We start from the raw sequence: 17450 nt of genomic DNA, 5'->3' as shown, positions 1-17450 counted from the left end.
CAAATATAATTAAATAATAAGGTTTTAATGGATGAAAAATCTTAATGGAATTTTTAGAAATTTTTAGAAATTTTCTAGGATTTTATTGGAGCTTGTATGATGTATTTAGAGAGAATGCACTAATGGGGCCGATAAAAACCTATTAGGAATACCCGGAAGTAGGAGTTGATTAAGGAATCAACTTAGGGTTTAATTGCACTAAACCTAAGTATTTGTTATAAAATCCCTCCAAACTTTAATAACCTACCCGACACCTCCTTTTCCCCCTCCAGCGCCGAATCTCTTCTTCCCCTATCCTCCTCTCTTGTTCTCGCCACCGTAACCTAGCCAACAATCTCCTTCCCCCTCTCGAGTATCCGGACGCCGCAGATCTCGCTCTCTCACGCGAGCACCGCAGCAGCGTCGCCTTTGTGCCCTAGCGCCTGTTAGGATCCTTCGTACGGCTAGAGAAGGGGGGGTGTGAATAGCCGACCCCAATTGCTCGCGTTTCTTTCTACAAACTAGGGTTAGCGCAGCGGAAACTAAATGCAGAAAGAAAACAGGAGAAGAAATCAAACCTCTACACAAGGATGTAACGAGGTTCGGAGATGAAACTCCTACTCCTCGGCGTGTCCGTAAGGTGGACGAAGCCTATCAATCCGTCGGTGGATGAGTCCCCGGAAAACCGGCTAAATCAAACTCCTTGTGGGTGGAGAAACCTCGCCACAATCACTTGCAACAGCAAGCTAAGAGTACAAGAGAATAGCAAGAACAAAATACAACAGGAATGTAAACACAGTAGCTTGCCTTCTCGTCGACTGGGGTCCCGGATGAAGTAGCAACTTCACGGACAGATGCAACAAGCAACTCAGCAGCAGCTGATCCAGTCGTGGAATGAAGCTCACGCGAAGCTTCGACAGCGGTTGAGCTCAGCAAAGCTCGGAGCACCAGAAGAAGCAGAAGCTTCAGGCAGGAGAGAACTTCCAGAAGGAAGAAGAAGTAGCAGAAGGAGAACATTCACCGAAGTCCTGTAGCCCTCTTTTATACCTGCGAAGAAGAAGAGCAGAGAACTAGCCGTTGCATCGCAACGGCTAGATTCCTGATCGGTCCATGGACCGATCAGGGAACCTCCTGATCGGTCCATGGACCGATCAGGGAACCTCCTGATCGGTCCACAGACCGATCAGGCTTCGGTCCCTCGTCTGTCGGCGTCTCCTGATCGGTCTGTGGACCGATCAGGAGGTTCCCTGATCGGTCCATAGACCGATTAGGCTTCGGTTCCTCAGCCACTGATCTATGCCTGATCGGTCTGCCAACCGATCAGGCCATGGGTGGATCGGTCAGCAGACCGATCCACGGCTTTCTTCTCGCGAGGTTGCGTTGCCTCCTGATCGGTCTCCAGACCGATCAGATTACAATCAGTGAGCCACTGATCTGATTCTGATCGGTCACCAGACCGATCAGGGCAAACGCAGTATCACTGGATCGGTCACCAGACCGATCCAAACTTCTCAGCCCTAAACCTAAGGCTTCCACACCAACATCCGGTCAACCTTGACCTGTTGGTACATCATCCCTAGCATCTGGTCACTCCCTTGACCTGCTAGCACTCCCCGCTAAGTGTCCGGTCAATCCCTTTGACCCACTTAGACTTTTCCACACCAGATGTCCGATCATCTCTGATCCATCTGGATTTTCCTCTTCGTGCCAAGTATCCGATCACTCCCTTGATCTACTTGGACTTTCCAACACCAGATGTCCGATCACCCTTGATCCATCTGGATTTTCCCTTGCCCGGCTTCACTCACCAGGACTTTCACCTAGCTTCACTCACTAGGGTTTTCACCTGGCTTCACTCACCAGGATTTCCACAACTGCCTGGCTTCACTCACCAGGACTTTCCAACTGCCTAACATCCCAGTTAGGACTTTCTCATTCACCTAGCTTCACTCACTAGGATTTTCACCTGGCTTCACTCACCAGGATTTTCCCGAATGCCTGGCTTCACTCACCAGGACTTTTCAACTGCCTAACATCCCAGTTAGGACTTTCCCACTGCCTGGCTTCACTCACCAGGACTTTCCACACTGCCTAACATCCCAGTTAGGACTTTTCCATGCCAAGTCTCCATACTTGGACTTTTCCAGTGCCAAGTCTCCATACTTGGACTTTTCGCGTGCCAAGCTCCCTGCTTGGACTTTTCCAGTGCCAAGTCTCCATACTTGGACTTTTTCCCGAATCAGGTCAACCAGGTCAACCTTGACCTAAGGTTGCACCAACAATCTCCCAAACATCTATTCTTGTCCCATATCAAGAATACAACTCTTCCACGAGTGTCAAACATCAACATGCAACTCAACTAGGTCAACCTTGACCTAAGGTTGCACCGACAATCTTCCTAAGTCAAACATCAAAATACAACTCGAGTCAAGTCAACTTGAGTCAGGTCAACCATGTCAACCTTGACCTAAGGTTACACCAACAATCTCCCCCTTTTTGATGTTTGACAAAACCCATAATCAAGTTAGGTTAACCCGATAACCTAACTTAGGTTTTCCAACCATCTTCCAATGTCCAATGTTCTTTCCTTGAACATTCTCTGGACATTCTCCCCTTAGGTTAACCCGATAACCTAACTTGGGTTCTCCAATAATTCTCCCCCTTTTTGACACACATCAAAAAGAATTCCAATGTTCTTCCTCGAACATTCCTTGACATTCTTCCCCTAGCTTAGGTTAACCCGATAACCTAACTTGGGTTCTCCAATAATTCTCCAATGAACACTCTCCCCTTTTTGACACACATCAAAAAGAGAGAATCAAGGTCAAGAGTTTCCTCCTAATGAAAGTCCCATACCTTTCATTGAAACTCTTAATTTCCCCCTTGATACTAAACTCAACAATCAACTTAGTGACAATCCCATGTCACTAATCCTCAAAAATCTTTAGGAGTAAAAACTCCCCCTAAAAGTCAACTCCTCCTTGACAATTAGTTAAGACTCCCCCTAAAGGTCAACTCCCCCTTGACCATTGCACCAACAATGTCTTGGAGAGTTTCAAACCTTTAGAAACCCGAAACTCAACTCCCAGCTGAAATTTCAGACCAACAGCTGAAAATCAGAAACTGGCACGCTCTGATCGATTCCCAGACCGATCAGAAACCCCATGGATCGGTCCCCAGACCGATCAGGCCTTCACCAGATCGCACCAAGCTCTCTGGTTCTTACTGGATCGGTCTGCAGACCGATACATGCTTCACTGGATCGGTCCACAGACCGATCAGGACTTCCCTGGATCGGTCCCCAGACCGATCCAGACTCTGACAGGAAGTTTCTGAAATTTCCTTCCCGAAATTCAGAAACTCCTAGAAAATTCCAGAAAATTCAAAAAATTGTGAAATTTTGAGGATACATTCCTCATAACATATACTATCATGGAAAAATAGTTTTCTATGAAAATAACTTCCATTTTTCAATCTTGATACAAAGTTCAAAAACTTTGAAATAGTTCAAGTTTAACTCAACTTTGTATCACAATGTTCAATGATGAATGCTATCACTAGGAAAGCTTCATCAAGGTTTTTCAAATCAATTTCAAAATGATTTTAAAACCATTTGAATTTAGGACCATAATCTTAGGGCTAGATGTACATGACTTGTACATAAGCTTTCCCTATGATCCTCCATTTCTTGAATTAGGCTCATCTAGGTACAAGAACTATGCACCTTGATCCTAATTCATGATCCTAATATCTCACACACATCTAAAGTGTATCAAACACATTCATGGCAATTTTGATGTGAGATATGGGTTTAGGTATCTTAGACTAAGGTCTCATGCATTTTCTAAACACAAATTTGATCTCAATATCAAAATGTGTTTTTCATCCTTAAATCAATTCAATTGATTATTAATGCAAGAGATGATGACATGGCATAAAATGGTATCATAAATGAAAACATGTGCCAATGTCATGATGTCATGGCATCAAGTTTGAAACTTAAATAAACATGACATAAAAACTAGCCTAAGCATTATCATGACATATCAAATGATAAAATTAAACATGATGTCATGACATGTGAGGGCAAACAATCATGACAAGATTTAGCATGAATAAGACATACCTAGATTACCTATCTAAGTATCCTTAGCCTTAGCTAATACTTAAGCTTTAACCCTTGATTGCCCTAATATGCCAAAATCCTAATTTTGACACTTCTTGAACTCTAGATTCATTCATGCCACTTAAAGATCAAATTTATCCTCAAAACTTGGCATGTTTCATTTTTCCTCGAGAGTTCTCTAGATTTTCCCAAATTGTGCCAATTGAGATTAAAAATGAAATTTCCAATCTTTTAGGCACATTTAACTTTTCAAAGGAGTAAATGATAATTCCATTTCATTTTCAAAAGTTCTCAAAACCTTGAAAATGCTCCTTGAGTGTCAATTTCCTCAAAGTTGGGTTAACTACCCTTCTAATCGGAGTTGACACTCTCTAACCCATCTATAGGGTAGAGAAGATGCTCCTAGGAACCCAATACCTATTAGAGCTCATTGGGTTCACTAAATATTCACTAGGGATGACTTCCCTAGCAACCCTCCTAATGACCCTCTTAGGCTTTGAAGCCTTGGTCATTTGGGACTCATCAAGATCAACTCTAGGGGTGACTCCCCTTGTGACCTTGGTGGTGGTCTTCCTAGCCCTAGGTTTTGTTCCATAATCGAATGGAGCACTATGATAAGTGGGCTTGACCAATTGGGACTTAGGTTTGTGACCCAAACCTTTCTTGTCCTTGGACTTGGGTTTTTGACCCCTTGACCCTAGAGTCAAATCCTTAAGAGCCTTTTCTAGAGAGTCAAGTCTTGACCTCAAGACTTGATTTTCTTTCTCTAATACCTCAAGTTTTGATTTATCATTTTTCTTTGAGGTATTCCTAGGCATGTGTCTAGATGATTTGGGATTTCTATCTAGATTTTCCTTAGTCTTAGATGAGTTAATTCTAGGGTTGGCTTTCCTAGTGTTATCCTTATCTAGGCTTACATGTTTGGCTCCTAAGCACATATATTGATTCCTAAGATTATCATGCTTATCATTCTTGACAATTGCAATAAAACTACTAGCATGAGTCTTATTATTATTGCAAGAATGTGCCTTAAATGTTACCTTAGGGTTTGCCTTAGCTCCCCCTATCGACGTGCTCGGTCTCTTGTCCTTGTGAGATTTCCTCCCCCTCGGACAATGGCTCCTATAGTGTCCCCTTTGCTTGCATTGGAAGCACACGATGTGCTCCTTGCCCTTGCGTTTCGGGACTCCGGCTTCCTTGACCTTTGGCGCCGGTGGAGTCTTTCTTACCCTCTTTGGACATTTGCTCTTGTAATGTCCATACTCCCTACACTCAAAGCATAATATATGTAATTTGCTCGAAATTAAAGTGTTTGAGTTACCTAGGTTTGTGGATGGAGATGAGCTTTCTTCTTCATCCCTTCCGGAGGTAGAATCTTCTTCTTGCTCCGATCTTGAACAAGAGGAACTCTCCTCCTCTTCTTCCTTGGATGTTGAGTAGCCCTCAACTCCCAATTCGCTCCCTCCATGATGTGAGCTACTTGGCTCACTAGGCTCCTCTTCATGGCTTGAAGTGGAGCTCTCCTCATGGTACTTGGCCAAGTTATCCCATAATTCCTTGGCATTGTTGTAACCTATCTTACACAAGATGTTAGTAGGCAATGAAAATTCAATTATTCTCGTTACCTCTTCGTTGATTTCGGATTTGTGAATTTGTTCTCTTGTCCACTCCTTCTTCTCAAGTGGTTTTCCTTCCTTATCCACCGGAGGAATAAAACCTTCTTGTACACAAAACCAATTCATTATGTTAGTCATAAGAAAGTACTTCATCCTTACCTTCCAATACGCGAAGTCACCACATTCGTAGAATGGTGGAATGGTGACATCTTCTCCGAGTAGATCCATCCTCTAGCTCGTGCTCCCCGGGTGTTAATCCGATGAAGAGCAAACCTGGCTCTGATACCACTTGTAAGGATCCTTCGTACGGTTAGAGAGGGGGGGTGTGAATAGCCGACCCCAATTGCTCGCGTTTCTTTCTACAAACTAAGGTTAGCGCAGCGAAAACTAAATGCAGAAAGAAAACAGGAGAAGAAATCAAACCTCTACGCAAGGATGTAACGAGGTTCGGAGATGAAACTCCTACTCCTCGGCGTGTCCGTAAGGTGGACGAAGCCTATCAATCCGTCGGTGGATGAGTCCCCGGAAAACCGGCTAAATCAAACTCCTTGTGGGTGGAGAAACCTCTCACTTGCAACAGCAAGCTAAGAGTACAAGAGAATAGCAAGAACAAAATACAACAGGAATGTAAACACAGTAGCTTGCCTTCTCGTCGACTGGGGTCCCGGATGAAGTAGCAACTTCACGGACAGATGCAACAAGCAACTCAGCAGCAGCTGATCCAGTCGTGGAATGAAGCTCACGCTGGCCTGCGGTGGTGAATGAGGAGAAGTTGGCACCGGCTATTAGTGAAGGAGGAAGAAGAAGTAGCGAAGGAGACTTCAGAAGGCATTATACGCGAAGAAGAAGATGCGTGCTTGATTATATTTCCCCAGATTTGATCCGAAGGTCCTGATCGATCCAGATCTGATGGAGTGGCTGAGATCGAATTTGAGTGAATAGTCGAGATCAACTGAAACCCATTGAATGGTCAGGATGGCTAGATCAAGATGAGTGGATCAGATCATGCCAGATCTACACAGATTTATCAGAATCAACCAGATCTTTATGAATGACTAGAATTAATCAAATCTGAACCTTTCATTTAATTAGCTTCAGATTCGATTCGATCGGTCACCGGACCGATCGGGCAAACGCAGATCACTGGATCGGTCACCAGACCGATCCAAACTTCTCAGCCCTAAACCTAAGGCTTCCACACCAACATCCGGTAAACCTTGACCTGTTGGCACATCATCCCTAGCATCTGGGCACTCCCTTGACCTGCTAGCACTCCCCGCTAAGTGTCCGGTCAATCCCTTTGACCCACTTAGACTTTTCCACACCAGATGTCCGATCATCTCTGATCCATCTGGATTTTCCTCTTCGTGCCAAGTATCCGATCACTCCCTTGATCTACTTGGACTTTCCAACACCAGATGTCCGATCACCCTTGATCCATCTGGATTTTCCCTTGCCCGGCTTCACTCACCGGGACTTTCACCCAGCTTCACTCACTAGGGTTTTCACCGCTTCACTCACGAGATTTCCCAACCGCCTGGCTTCTCTCACGGGACTTTCCAACCGCCTAACATCCCGCTTAGGACTTTCTCATTCACCAGCTTCACTCACTAGGATTTTCACCGCTTCACTCACTTCCGAATGCCCAGCTTCACTCACTGTGACTTTTCAACCGCCTAACATCCCAGCTAGGACTTTCCCACCGCCTCGCTTCACTCACCAGGACTTTCCACACCGCCTAACATCCCAGTTAGGACTTTTCCATGCCAAGTCTCCATACTTGGACTTTTCCAGGCAAGTCTCCATACTTGGACTTTTCATGATCAGCTCCCCCTGGACTTTTCCGTGCCAAGTCTCCATACTTGGACTTTTTCCCGAATCAGGTCAACCAGGTCAACCTTGACCTAAGGTTGCACCAACAATCTCCCAAACATCTATTCTTGTCCCATATCAAGAATACAACTCTTCCACGAGTGTCAAACATCAACATGCAACTCAACTAGGTCAACCTTGACCTAAGGTTGCACCGACAATCTTCCTAAGTCAAACATCAAAATACAACTCGAGTCAGGTCAACCAGGTCAACCTTGACCTAAGGTTGCACCAACAGCGCCGACCGGCCCTTCTTCTTCCCCGAGCTCTCTTCCTCGCACGCGAGCACACAGCTGCCGGCGATCCCTGCTCCTTATCCCCGAGCCTCACCTACAGAGCCGCCGACCACCTCTACTCGACGTCGACCCCAGTTGTGCCCTAGCGCTGATTGCCACCACACAGCCGCTGATCCTCATCTCGTCGAGTTGTGACCTAGCTGATCCGGTGAGTATTCCCCTTATTTTGTTATGTGATCAATAAGGTAAGGGCTAGGTACATAGAAGCAGTGAAATGTGCCGACTGTGGTGATTATTTTGATTGATCGAGATACGATTTGAGGTTTTCTTGCGGCTCATTTTGGTTTTCAACATCAGATTTTGGGAGTTGGTGTTGTTTTGGTTGCTTCTTGCGGATTTTGTTGGATTTGTTGCTGGATTGAGTCTGGATTAGAGTTGCCTTTCCCTATTGTTTCTGGAATTTTCGGACAGATTCTGGTGGTTTAAGCTGCAGATGATGGAAATTTCTGGTTCGATTTAGAGGGTTAGTTCGATTCATTGTAATTTTGTTCAAACCTAATTGTTTTTCCTCCATGCCCGTGAAGTGGTCGGTTGTGTTTGAATTTGAGGAAATTCTGGGTTCTATTCAATGTTGCTCCGACTTTCAATACAGCTGTGGATTTTCAAGGTTTATTCAAGAGATTTTGATGTGTTACATGGTGATTTTCTGGATCGTTGTGTGTTGTTGAAGTTCTGGAATGGTGTGGATTTTAATTAAGAATTTATTCATTGGATTTGAGTGAATCAAGGTTCATAGTGGGATTAGGGTTTTTCCCTAATTAAGTTGGGTTTCGGTTTAGCTAGTGTTGTTTATGAAATTAAGTTAAATTGTACATCACGTGATTTGCAGGACGTTGATTGAAGATGGTGGACATGATCTACGTATAAAGGCGGGTACTTCTTGCTTTGTTTTCTTTTAATACTTTGACCTTAGTGCATGAATTATTTTGGATAAGGACTGTTTACCTTGACTCCACTCTTACTTTCCTGCGCTTGATACTTCCACGCAATCTTTGAGAAATTCGTTCCATATCTATACAGTCTCTTGTTGTGGTCCATGATCAGTAGCAGATACTAGATACCATGTTTGTATGCTTTGACTGTTATTTATTTATATATTATGTTGAGCATGCTGGCTTCATGTAGCATACCTGTTTCTGCTTATATATATGATGACTGTTGCATTGTTTGCATCATGTCATTGCATGCATGCCGCATCCTCGGCCACTCAAGAGAGTGGTAGCTGGAGTTGATGCCGCTTGTCCTGTCGTGCCGCACTCGGCCATTCGTGTGAGTGGTAGCTGGAGTACGAGCAGCAGGGACCCCGTCGCAGATGTAGCTAGTTAGCTACTATGCAACTATCCCCTCGGCCATTCATGTGAGTGGTAGCTAGAGTGGTGTATAGTCTGTCACTGACCCGGCCTCTCGACCATACAGGGGTCATGGTGCAGAGAGGTGGGCGGGAGTGACCATCCGTGCATACGCTGTTGTTATTATATTTGTTTTGGCTGCTGCTGTCTATATATGCTGTTATTGCTTACTTACTGTCGTTGTTCACATATGCTGATATGCTTACTTGTGTTGAGATATGTTCTCGTTGTAGATGTCTAGTCATTGAAAATTGGTATATACCTTGCTTATTACCTCTGTAGTTATGAATAGTAATGTAGCTGATTAGTACCAGTTCTGACCTACTATACCTAGCCTAGGATATGGTTTCAGGTATGAGCATTTGTTTTGGTTTTTTTGTAGTATCTGCTATTTCTGTATGAGACTGTATACTCTTGGCTCACTTTCTAGTTATATGTATGTTCATGCACTATCTCTTTCCTTACCCGCTGAGTTCCAATACTCACCACCCTGCAAAAAATGGTTTTATTTCACCAGGTAACAGGTAGATGAGTCATGGATGCTTGGAGAGTCCCAGCTGCCAGTCCCACGACACACTCGAGGATAGTTTCTTTTTCTGGTTTTGGTTGCTAACGCTATTTATGTTTTGGTTTTGTGAACTTGGTATTGTATGCTTCGATATGAATTTTGGAGTCCCGTCTTGTGGTTGCAGACATTTTTGTTAGAGCCGTTGTTAGGTTTACGTTCGTATTATTTTGTGTCTTCCGCTGTGCATGTTTCTAGTCGTGTGGGTTGTTGTTAACTGTGTGGTTGTTTTTATTCATTTATGTCCAACCAGGTAGGCGGTGTATATTAATTGCGTGTTTGTGTTATTTCTATATTGTTATCTATTCCAGCCGCATGTGGCTGAGGTATATGGTGATGTAGTAATGCTTCAGATTGTCCGCCGTACAGGGGAGATGTTGTCGAAATTTCTTCGGACAGGGACTCCTCCGGGGCGTGACAGTTTAGTGGTATCAGTGCCATTTTTCGATGTTTTTTTTTCGTTAATTTGATACCAATTAGTGGTATCAGAGCTCAGGTTTTGTGAAGCCCATTTTTATGTTTCAGATTTTGTGATTTGTTTTTTTTGTGTTTTGGAATTTCGATCTTGTTTCGATTTATGATTTCCGGTATTCCGATTGTTTTATTTTCCCTTTGTAAGTTGATCACTCGATGTGACTTTTGAGTTTTGGGACCAGGCAGCGACAGGACATCTCCGAGCTATAGGAAGTAAGGTATATCTCTAGTGTTGTTATGACTTTTGGATTCACTACTTAGTTTATTGTTGGACCATTTGAATGTCTATTGGGTAACTTGGGAGTTTGTTATTTTCATTCTCGTATATTTCTAAGGGATTTTTAATCCGCAAGTTGGAGAAGCAAACAAAGCAGGTATAGTGAAGGTGCTGAGTTTTGGTTTGTGTTCATGCATTGTGATGGATTCGGTTTTCAGAGCAGGAATGGTGGAGGTGTTTGGGTTTCTCTATTTCGAGCATTTACTCCTGCAATGACCTTTGGTTATGGTATTAGAGAATGGGTAAAATTTTGGTTGTTCTCGGTTGTTGGAAAGGTGCAAGATATTCATTTGGAATTAGCTTGTTAGGATTAAGTTCCGATTGTCTAACTCATAGGAAGTAGTAAGTGGAATTCTGTTTCTATACCTAATGCAAATGCTTATCTTTAGTGTATAGTGTATTTGCTTTGCACATGTATAACTTGGGTTTGGCTATGTCCATAGATGCTTAAGCGTTAGGTTCTAGTTGCTTGGTATGAACTTAATATAGAATGTGTTGGAATTTGATGGAGAATCAAGTTGTTGTTCCATAGAATCTAAGGATGTTAGATCTGAAATTTGGATTGTGGTTATATATCTTATCTGGATCTTTGTTCCTCTGGTGGTTGGTTTGTCTTGAGTTGCTTTGTAGCTGAGGGGCAATGTTGGGGATTGGATGTGAATGAATGTATTGGATAACAACAGAATAACCAATTTGAAGGGCATTGGCTGCTTGGTGATGGAAAAAAAAAGTGATTTGTGGGATTCTCATTCAAAATTGATTTTCCTTGAGTTAATGCATACGAGAAGGAGATATGGTTTGTTGCTATATGCCTAGATATTTGAATTTGCCAATTTTGGTATCAAACATATCCTTTGTTTTTGGAGTAATTATTTTTTTTCCTCATCTCATATTACTGCTCCTCACATCCCATTCATAGCCTGATGGATGGATCTTTCTGATAATGGTCTTTGTCCTTGTTATTGAACATAGTATATAAGTTAAATACTTTAATATGGCAAACAAATACTCTGTTGTTCGTTTTGACTAATAGTAATCGAGTAAATTCAGAAATTCTGCAGTGCAGTTTGCAGCATTTCAGAAATACTAAGATAGGGTAGTATATATATATATTGCTTAGTTGTTATCCTTGGATGAGGATTCTTGAGTTGAGTAGTAAATTTGACGACCAAATTTTTATTAGTGGGGAGAATGTAAAATACGACAACAAATATAATTAAATAATAAGGTTTTAATGGATGAAAAATCTTAATGAAATTTTTAGAAATTTTTAGAAATTTTCTGGGATTTTATTGGAGCTTGTATGATGTATTTAGAGAGAATGCACTAATGGGGCCGATAAAAACCTATTAGGAATACCCGGAAGTAGGAGTTGATTAAGGAATCAACTTAGGGTTTAATTGCACTAAACCTAAGTATTTGTTATAAAATCCCTCCAAACCTTAATAACCTACCCGACACCTCCTTTTCCCCCTCCAGCGCCGAATCTCTTCTTCCCCTATCCTCCTCTCTTGTTCTCGCCACCGTAACCTAGCCAGCAATCTCCTTCCCCCTCTCGAGTATCTGGACGCCGCTGATCTCGCTCTCTCACGCGAGCACCGCAGCACCGTCGCCTTTGTGCCCTAGCGCCGACCGGCCCTTCTTCTTCCCCGAGCTCTCTTCCTCGCACGCGAGCACACAGCTGCCGGCGATCCCTGCTCCTTATCCCCGAGCCTCACCCACAGAGCCGCCGACCACCTCTACTCGACGTCGACCCCAGTTGTGCCCTAGCGCCGATTGCCACCACACAGCCGCTGATCCTCATCTCGTCGAGTTGTGACCTAGCTGATCCGGTGAGTATTCCCCTTATTTTGTTATGTGATCAATAAGGTAAGGGCTAGGTACATAGAAGCAGTGAGATGTGCTGACTGTGGTGATTATTTTGATTGATCGAGATATGATTTGAGGTTTTCTTGCGGCTCGTTTTGGTTTTCAACATCAGATTTTGGGAGTTGATGTTGTTTTGGTTGCTTCTTGCGGATTTTGTTGGATGTGTTGGTGGATTGAGTCTGGATTAGAGTTGCCTTTCCCTATTGTTTCTGGAATTTTCGGACAGATTCTGGTGGTTTAAGCTGCAGATGATGGAAATTTCTGGTTCGATTTAGAGGGTTAGTTCGATTCATTGTAATTTTGTTCAAACCTAATTGTTGTTCCTCCATGCCCGTGAAGTGGTCGGTTGTGTTTGAATTTGAGGAAATTCTGGGTTCTATTCAATGTTGCTCCGACTTTCAATACAGCTGTGGATTTTCAAGGTTTATTCAAGAGATTTTGATGTGTTACATGGTGATTTTCTGGATCGTTGTGTGTTGTTGAAGTTCTGGAATGGTGTGGATTTTAATTAAGAATTTATTCATTGGATTTGAGTGAATCAAGGTTCATAGTGGGATTAGGGTGTTTCCCTAATTAAGTTGGGTTTCGGTTTAGCTAGTGTTGTTTATGAAATTAGGTTAAATTGTACATCACGTGATTTGCAGGATGTTGATTGAAGATGGTGGACACGATCTACGTATAAAGGCGGGTACTTCTTGCTTTGTTTTATTTTAGTACTTTGACCTTAGTGCATGAATTATTTTGGATAAGGACTGTTTACCTTGACTCCACTCTTACTTTCCTGCGCTTGATACTTCCACGCAATCTTTGAGAAATTCGTTCCATATCTATACAGTCTCTTGTTGTTGTCCATGATTAGTAGGAGATACTAGATACCATGTTTGTATGCTTTGACTGTTATTTTTTATATATTATGTTGAGCATGCTGGCTTCATGTAGCATACCTGTTTCTGCTTATATATATGATGACTGTTGCATTGTTCGCATCATGTCATTGCATGCATGCCGCATCCTCAGCCACTCAAGAGAGTGGTAGCTGGAGTTGATGCAGCTTGTCCTGTCGTGCCGCACTCGGCCATTCGTGTGAGAGGTAGCTGGAGTACGAGCAGCAGGGACCCCGTCGCAGATGTAGCTAGTTAGCTACTATGCAACTGTCCCCTCGGCCATTCGTGTGAGTGGTAGCTGGAGTGGTGTACAGTCTGTCACTGACCCGGCCTCTCGACCATACAGGGGTCATGGTGCACAGAGGTGGGCGGGAGTGACCATCCGTGCATACGCTGTTGTTATTATATTTGTTTTGGCTGCTGCTGTCTATATATGTTGTTATTGCTTACTTACTGTCGTTGTTCACATATGCTGATATGCTTACTTGTGTTGAGATATGTTCTCGTTGTAGATGTCTAGTCATTGAAAATTGGTATATACCTTGCTTATTACCTCTGTAGTTATGAACAGTAATGTAGCAGATTAGTACCAGTTCTGACCTACTATACCTAGCCTAGGATATGGTTTCAGGTATGAGCATTTGTTTTGGTCTTTTGTAGTATCTGCTATTTCTGTATGAGACTGTATATTCTTGGCTCACTTTCTAGTTATATGTATGTTCATGCACTATCTCTTTCCTTACCCGCTGAGTTCCAATACTCACCACCCTGCAAAAAATGATTTTCTTTCGCCAGGTAACAGGTAGATGAGTCATGGATGCTTGGAGAGTCCCAGCTGCCAGTCCCACGACACACTCGAGGATAGTTTCTTTTTCTGGTTTTGGTTGCTAACGCTATTTATGTTTTGGTTTTGTGAACTTGGTATTGTATGCTTCGATATGAATTTTGGAGTCTCGTCTGGTGGTTGCAGACATTTTTGTTAGTGCCGTTGTTAGTTTTACGTTCGTATTATTTTGTGTCTTCCGCTGTGCATGTTTCCAGTCGTGTGGGTTGTTGTTAACTGTGTGGTTGTTTTTATTCATTTATGTCCAACCAGGTAGGTGGTGTATATTAATTGCGTGTTTGTGTTATTTCTATATTGTTATCTATTCCAGCCGCATGTGGCTGAGGTATATGGTGATGTAGTAATGCTTCAGATTGTTCGCAGTACAAGGGAGATGTTGCCGAAATTTCTTCGGACAGGGACTCCTCCGGGGCGTGACATCATCACCTTTATAATTCAAGATTCAGGGCTTTCAATCGATTGGGCTTACTTCCTAATCGATTGCCATGTCAGATTCAGCATATCCTAGTAGTCCAAAGCAATCAACCTGCACAACGATCATATCCCTAACTATTGGCTAATTTATTAGGTAGCTAGATTGATCAACTAATCGATGCAAATGTCTTCTGTGTTCTCATAGAAGACCCCAGAATCGATTGACCAATCAATTTTGGCCGCCTCGCATCATCGTGAGAAAACTAGCTCCAATCGATCGGCTAATCAATTAGAGTAGCCCAATCGATCAACTGATTGATTAAGAGACCTTCTGTGCTCACATGTTTTCTTCTCAATTGATCACCTATTTGATTGATCTCCTCGCATCAACAGTACTACTCAATCGATCTACTAATGGATTGACACAGCTCTCAAACGATCGGCTGATCAATTGAGCAACTCTAACTTACTTTACTCAAGTGGACCCATTGGGACTTCCTCGTGCCTAGCATCTAGTCAACGTTGACCTATTGGGACTTTGTCACCAAGTGTCTGGTCAATCCTTTGACCCACTTAGACTTTTATCCCCACGCCAAGTGTCCAGCCAACCTTGACCCACTTGGACTTACTATCTCATGTCAAGTGTTTGATCCTCCATGACCCACTTGGACTTCCAAATACGAGATGTCCGATCAATCCTTTGACCCACCTAGATTTCCATTGTCTGGCTTCTCTCACCAGGGTTTTTCACCACCTGGCTTCACTCACCAAGATTTCCATTTGCCTAGCTTCACTCACTAGGAGTTTTCATCACCTGGCTTCACTCACCAGGATTTCCCTCTGCTTAACTTCACTCACTATAACTTTTCACACTACCTAGCTTTACTCACTAGGGCTTTTCATCTAGCTTCACTTACTAGAATTTCCATCTACCTACCTTCACTCACTAAGGCTTTTCACAACTGCCCAGTTTCACTCACCGGGACTTTCCAATCTACTTGACTTCATTCACCAAGACTTTCTCAACTGCCCGGCTTCATTCACCGAGGCTTGCTAATCTGCCAGGCTTTATTCACCAAGACTTTCTCAACTACTCGACTTCACTCACCGGGACTTCTATACCAAGTGTCCGATCAACACTAATCCACTTAGATTTTTATCTTCACCCAACCTTCTCGTTGGTCTTTCCCTTGCCTAACCTCCAATTAGGACTTCCTAGTCAAGTATCCAATCAACCTTGACATATTTGACTCTTCTGGTCAACTTATGACCATTCATCTCCTATATGAACAATTACACTTGTAATTTCCATATATTATCTAATATTAAAATTCAAACACCAAGACTCAAGCTTGAGCCAACTCAAGATTAGTGAACCTAGTCAACTTTGACCTTGACGAAATTGCACCAACAATCTTCCTCTTTTGATATTTGACAATATGTTTAAGTTAGGCTAATCTTAGCCTCAACTTCTTATTCATGCCAAATCATGAATGAGGGTTTCCTTCATTCTCCCCTTTCCAAGAGAGTAATCTCCCCCTTTGGGTAAACGAAGATTTCCTAACTTAAACCCTACATTTTTCTCTTTGACACACATCGAAAACTTTCCCCCTGAATGTTATCCACATATTGTTCACAACCTCACTTGTTGTTCACAACATCACAATGAAGGTCTCATACCCTTAATTTTCTCCAAATGCTCATCCTAGAGCATACATTCATCATCAATGCTCATCTTAGAGCATTCACAACAATGAAGGTTTCCCACCTTCCATTGTTTTATTGTTTAAAAAAAAATAAATCATGTCTTTAAGGAGTACCTTCCCCTCAAGATATACTCCAATCTTCTGTCATTGCACCAACAATGACTTAGAATTCCTAAACCTTTAGAAAATCTGAAATTTAAAGTTTTAAGGTTCAAAATTTAACTTTGAAACTAAACTTCATCCTAAACTCCAACTTAATCTTCTTTAACCAATCCTTTCTTGTTTCATCAAGAAAACTACCCTTAATTAGATATAAATATATTTCTTAGGCTTAAGGATGGTTAACACAACTAAAAGTGGCTTAACGGACTAAAATTAGACCAACACAGCTAAAATTTGCTTTTTCAATCGATTGAAATTGGGATTCAATTGATCAAAGTCATTCAATCGATTCCATGAGGCTCTGTTCATGGAAAAAGCACTTGAATCGATCAATTGATCGATCAAGTCAGGGCCAATTGATCACCTAATCAATTCTGAGAGCTTCTGCTTGCGGAAAATCCAGTTCAATTGATTAACTAATCAATTGAACATGCCCAATTGATCAACTGATCGATTGGGTTTCTGATATTTCTCAAATCAATTTTCAGCCAAATTTTAGAAATTCCTAAATAATTCTACATTTTTTTAAAAATCAGCAAATTTTATTTAGACATTATTTAAGTCAAATACTTTCATGAAAAAATAGTTTTCTAAGAAAACACATCATATTTTTAAAGATTGACACAAAACTTGAAACTATTAAAAACTTCAATATTTTGCTCTAGTTTGTGTTTAACTATACAATGGTGATTCCTATCAAAAGATATCCTTCACCATGATTTTCTAAAAGTATTTTGAAATAATGTTTAACACTAATTTCCAACCATGTTCCTTGGGCTAAATGTGCATGACATGTACACTAGCTTTCCCAATGATTAGATAACACATAATCTATGTGTCTTGATGAAATTAAAACTCAAAAAGATGCACTAAATCAATATCTTGAGTTTTATTCATCCTCCTAATATCTCACTTGTATCTAATGTTTACTAAAATACATATAAGTTAACTTTATGATCTTTGTGAGATGTGGATATTGGTTTTCCCTAATCTAAGGATTCATGCATATTTATCTAG

The sequence above is a fragment of the Zingiber officinale genome, chromosome 4B, assembly GCF_018446385.1.
Source record: "Zingiber officinale cultivar Zhangliang chromosome 4B, Zo_v1.1, whole genome shotgun sequence".
Classification (NCBI taxonomy): Eukaryota; Viridiplantae; Streptophyta; class Magnoliopsida; order Zingiberales; family Zingiberaceae; genus Zingiber; species Zingiber officinale.
This window is presented reverse-complemented; position numbering follows the sequence as displayed.